The 6,000-nt window shown below is 35.3% G+C and overlaps 1 protein-coding gene across 1 annotated transcript in view; it reads right to left on the bottom strand.

Annotated features, from left to right (window-relative positions):
* LOC117064974 (cadherin-10) overlaps window positions 1-2,010 on the bottom strand; it is a 166,100-nt gene extending 164,090 nt beyond the window's left edge. Inside the window, exon 1 of the mRNA XM_033179263.1 lies at window positions 1,619-2,010. The gene's annotated coding sequence lies outside the window, so the exon portion shown is untranslated. The remainder of the gene's footprint in view (window positions 1-1,618) is intronic.
* Window positions 2,011-6,000: the final 3,990 nt, after the last annotated feature.

The raw sequence follows: 6,000 nt of genomic DNA on the forward strand, positions 1-6,000 counted from the left end.
AAAAAAAAAAAAAAAAGTGAAAGAAGCATTTCTTTATATTTTTATCATCAGAATGGGTTTGTATCTGATGTGTCCCTAAGGCACAGATCCACGCTGTTTATACTTGTGCACTCTCCAGTCTCTTCACCACATCCCTCCCCAGATAAACCATTCCTTCCTTATGCATTGCATATTGAATACATATGTGCCACATTTAGTACACTGGGGGGAGCAGGGGGCCAGATTATCTATGCAACTTAGCATTTACCTATGTTTCTAGGACATAACCTCTTCCTTTCTTCTTCATCACTTTAACTAAAAATGAACATACGGCTCTGTCAATGACATAATGTTTTCATGAAAGTTCTACTAATTAAAAATCCTCACCATACCAGACCTAAAAAATGAGCACACTCTTGCCAAGTGTTATTCACCACAGAGAAGCTCTTGTAGCTACATTTTAAAGGAAGATAGAGAGGGGGATGGTGTGGAAGGAGAAAGTCTACTAACATATGCATTGAAGTATAACAGTTGTCAACATCAGAAGGACAGATTATTTTTAATATAGATCTTCAAGAAAAAAAAAAAGAGGAGAAAAAATAATGTATCTCCAAAGAGCTGAGAAGTAATGGATGTGCAGTTTTGGATAATAGAAGCTTTTACTGGAATGAAGGACCACAATTTTTTTCAGATCTGTTTTTTCCAAAGCAAAAGATGATAGGTCATTTTTAAAACAATATTTGTCTTTGTACCTGTAGACTCCCGTTTTTTAATAATAAGGAGACAGTAGGTTTTTATTTTAGTGGCATAAAAACAATTTCAGACTACTGCTTTTCCCCATACTTACAGTGTTATCAATAGTTACTTGTTGGGGACATGCATTTATACTTGCAATATGCTGCATTAATTTAACACCACATAAAATATGGATTTTATTGCAGCAGAAACAATAAATGCTGCAACTGCTGACTACATGCATTTACTCTCCCTCTCTTTACCTCTCCCCCCCATACTTCTGACTCAGATATAAAATTGAAAATAAGAATTCTGCCTATTCTATTTCTGATGAATGTCAATCTATTGTATTTATGTAGATGCTTAGTGACCATTGGCAGTTTCAAGGAATCTGTCTTCTGCCTGTCATTTCTCTTTATATTGAACGTACAATGAACTAGGACTATGAATAAGTGCAGAGTGAATCCATTCATATGGAATGCAAAGTAATGTTAGATGATGTTAAGAGTTCACAGCAACAATGTTATCTCTTGAACTGATTTTTAAAATAAAGATGAACATGTCTGGGCATGACAAATTCACTTCATAACATATTTTTTAGCATTTGTTCCAAGTGAATGAATTCACAAACTCTAATATCATGACCCACTGTTGAGCATAATATATAATGTATCCAGCTTTACATTGCCTATATAGATATTCGAAGCAGTTGTTTCTAGAATTAAATACATAGAGTTGTATGCTTATTTATTTAGGTACTAAAGATAATTATTTTGAAATAATTGCTAAACACAACTTAAAAACAAACATTTCTCTCCTCCCTCTCCCCCCCACCCCTCAAGTGAAAGAATATAAAAATCCCTTAAGGGAGTTAAAAGAAAAGAGGTGAATGAAGTGTTCCTACCTTTTTTATCAGCTTCTGGATAGTGGAAGTTGGTTCCAGTCAAAATAACCCAGGAGAAATTGTCACTATGTCCCTTTTTTGTTTGTTTTCGGCTGTTATTTTCTATCACTGATTCTACTTCAATCTAACTCAAGCTCTTTCTCAGCATCACTTTTAACTCTGGACAGCAGGGAACCGAAGAAAACGGGGGCGAGCTCTCTTTCTGATTGGCTTTCATTCAGTGCTTCTGATTAAGGGGAAAGGAAAAAAAAAAAAAAAAAAAGGAAAGGGGGGAAAAAAGCTCTTCCTCACACGGAGAGAAAGGTTCTGCTGATAGAGCTGCAGCACTCGCCATGGGAAGGTTAGAGACTGGGGAAGCGCTGGCTTCTGCGAGCACACAGCGATTTGCAAGTGAATGCGAGGGGAGGGCGCATCCGAGAGGAGGGCTTTGCTTGAAAGGCGTCCCCTCCCCCGCAGGGCAGAAAGACTCTCTGTTTCAAGGCTAAGGTAATCAGCCCAATCTAATCCGCCTGTGTCCGTAATACAATCTCAGGAACAGGACTGCTTCTTGCAATTTTTTCTTAAAAAGATAGCTCTTCTGGCATATATATTCCTGCACCATCCTGACACCAGACTACCGAAATCCAGTATTATCGGAGCGCCAAGTCAAATTGCAACCAGATCTGATGTGTTACCAGAGTCATTTTTCGTTGGGGTTTTAAATGTTTATTTGTTTTTTGCTTTCAGGGAACTTTCTAGGCTTGATTTCCCCAATCCCTTTTCTTGTTGCTTATTGTCGGAGGAGTGCATAGCTCGTTCATCATTTTGGAATGTCCGCGAGCCAGTCTTCTCTGCCTCATCTTTGCATTTTAATACTTTATAGATAAAATATTTTATTAAAAATTTAAATATATAATTGGTGTTATTAAAATATTTGGGCTTTGAACTTGACACAGTCTCCTTTTTTTCTTATTAACTTTTTTTTTCTCATAAATATGAGTTTCATACCCAAATGAGTGTCTGGGCAGATATAAATACATTTGGATTGTTCTATCTACTTACACAGTTAACTGTCTCACTATTTATCTATCTCCACATCAAATTGCAATCAACCAAACCTTACCAAACGATGTCAGTATAGCGCCACAAAGTAATTAACATCTTTGCATTTTTCCGGCTACAGGTAGATTCCTTTTAAAGTGCCCTCCATAAATAAATTATATACATATATATGCACATAGATACATATATGTCAATTATAGTTTTAAAGCTAGAGGAGAAATTATGAAGATCATTTTGGCCAGTTATTATCATTTTTTATCGGATAATAATGCTCAGAATGTTAAATGGTCACAGGACTAATTGGAGGCGGTGTCAAAGCTGTAATACTGCACCCCTACTTCCGATTTAGTATTGTTTCTGGTATGCCATACTGCCTCCTCTGTACCTATTTCATCATTCAAACAGTCAGCAGGCCCCTTATATAATCAGCATAATGAAAAAGGAAGGAAACTTAATCTGGGGGGCGGGGGGAAGAAGTGAGAGGGAGATTCTAAATTAGATTCCAAAAAGGTTTTAATGTATCACAGTGTTATTATTATGATGAATTTTACTAATTAGTTTTATATTTGAAAACACCAAACATTTCCACTGAACTAAACAGTTAAATGATATTTAGAGCAGAAATGGACTTTTGAAACTCTTAATTTTACAGATGATACCATTAAGACCAGGACAATTCTATGGCCTCTGTAAAGTGTGATAATAATAGAACTAGAATTCTGAATTATCACTGTTTCATTTGCTCATAGTTTTTTTATGTTTTGTATGTTTTTCTCAACAGGGTGCCTTAATTTCAGGGTCAAGTGAAAATAGATATTTCATTTTTTTACCTGTGATATGTATATTTGTGTGTATTTGTGTTAGCCTGGTATATGTGTGTATTCAAAATAATACTGTTATTAACATGCTAAAATTAGCTATCAAGAGAAATTTATAATATTTAATTAAATGTAGCAGGTTAGGTGCACACACACACATTGTTATGTTATTGGATTAACTGTTTCCCTATGTTTGTTTAGTGCTAGTTTCAAAATATATGACTACATAATGTGAGGAATTTGGGGGTTACATTTAAATGGGTTGAGAAAATAACCAAAGGCTAAGATCTGAAGTAAATTGCTACTTTATTAATTAGAATACATGTTGCAATGATGTATTGCCAAAATAACATTTTCTGAATTATATAGAAGTTTAGGATTCTCTTACATAAGTTTTTGAGTTGGTTTGTTTATTCTGCCCTGTCTAATCATCAGAAACTCAGGTTCCTTCTGTCTTGATGCTTAATGTTTCTAAGGAATTGAACTCATTTATATGATCTGAGAGAGATCACCCCACATCTATCTTCTAGAAAAAGGAATAAAAGGAACAAGAGAAAGTTGCTCCCGTCCCTTGAAAAATGTGACCCTGAAGATGTACATGTCACTTCCATGATCTCACTGGGTGGAATTTAGACACTTGGTCACACATTGTTGCTAGGGAGGCTGGGGATGTGGTATTTACTCTCACTTGCCCAGCTAAACTCACTAGTGCTATTAGGGAGGTGACAGAATTGGGTACAAACAGTGACAGAATTGGGTACAAACAGCAGGATTGTCTATTAGATCCATGTATGATACAGTAGCATATTTTGTACAATGTACTTTTTTGGAGAAAAGCAAATTTTCATTCTAGTCTAAAATTAAAATTGTGTCAGAATGCTAGTAAAAGATATTTATACAAAATACTGTTAATAATATTTTAACATTTTGAAGCATGAAAAAATTGTCAGTTATTGCTTTTTTTCTGTTTTTTGATCAGGTAATATAATTAATAAATAATAGGCAAAGCATCCATGTATTCCAAAGTTCAGGGGATCTAGTTACAGATATGAGAGAATGAAGAGGAAAACATTTGAACAATAAATGAATTAAACTCATTCACATTTTTCTTAATCTTCATCTCATAAAAGAAAGACTATATCTGAGATCATTTGCCATCCTATCTAATATATGCCCTAGTAATTAAAATTAAAATAAAGAATAAACAGAACATTGACTAACATGTAAAACTTCTGACAATGGGTTTTATTTTATTAAACAGTATTATTTTTCATTTTCTTTATTTCACAATATAAATGAGTTAACTTGGGATTCTGCAAGCTTTTCTATTTCTTTATAATGTTCCCTCCAAATCTTATGTGAAATAGTCTTGTGAATTAGATAGGGTTTTCCTGTAGTTACCAATATCAGGAAACTGGTAGCACATGGGAAGTGAAATGAATAAACGAAATGTAAAAGGGACAGTAAACTCTCAATGAAAAGAATGGGTCAATATCTTGCAAAAGTGTCCTTCAATGTGAGGAGAGACCATATATCAACTACAAGCAAATAAAAGCTGATGAAAACTTTTGCGAATATATTTCTATATACAACTTTTAAAACTAAATAGGAAAATGCACAGAAAATACCTTAATATAATCATAAAGCACTAAGAAAATTTGAAAGCATTATATTATTAATACAATAATGGGACTCGGTGAAGGCTGACCTCTTCATTGCAAATGTGAAAGATCCAATTTGAGTGAAATCAATTAAATGAAACAATCTTCCATTTTGTATGAAACTATTTCATGCCTAGAAGTTGTCATGCTGTTGCTAAACAATAAGCTTAACTGCATAAAGTGTCACTTGCTGAATAGCGACATGCTTCTTTTTTTTTTTTTTTTTTTTTTTTTGAGACGGAGTCTCGCTCTGTCGCCCAGGCTGGAGTGCCGTGGCCGGATTCAGCTCACTGCAAGCTCCGCCTCCCGGGTTTACCATTCTCTCGCCTCAGCCTCCCGAGTAGCTGGGATACAGGCGCCCGCCATCTCGCCCGGTAATTTTTTGTATATTTTAGTAGAGACGGGGTTTACCGTGTAGCAGGATGGTCTCGTATCCTGACTCGTGATCCGCCCGTTCGGCCTCCCAAGTGCTGGGTTAAGGCTTGAGCCACCGGCCGACATGTTCTTTTAAACAGTAGTTCTTAGCACCCTTTCCTCGGTTTCTTGAGTGTTATGAAAGAAATATCAATTCTATTTTCTGTTAGGAAGTTACTGAAACCTAGTTCTCCCTCTATGTCTGTGAAACAAAAGCAAAGAGTGTCCACATTGCTTCACTCTTCATAAATATGTTGGCAGAATAATAATTTGTCATAGTTTGTTTGACAACATTTTTACTAAACTCCTTCTAGTCTGCGTTACAGGACTGTACAGGCTTGGAAAATTAAAAATCACATTTTCCTTACAGCTACTGTTTAGGGTAGGAGTGGAGGGTGATTCATATTCAGTTTTTCAGATGCCCTCATCATCTTTAATTAGAAACAGA

This window comes from Trachypithecus francoisi, unplaced genomic scaffold, assembly GCF_009764315.1.
Source record: "Trachypithecus francoisi isolate TF-2019V2 unplaced genomic scaffold, Tfra_2.0 Lachesis_group2, whole genome shotgun sequence".
NCBI classification, from domain to species: domain Eukaryota; kingdom Metazoa; phylum Chordata; class Mammalia; order Primates; family Cercopithecidae; genus Trachypithecus; species Trachypithecus francoisi.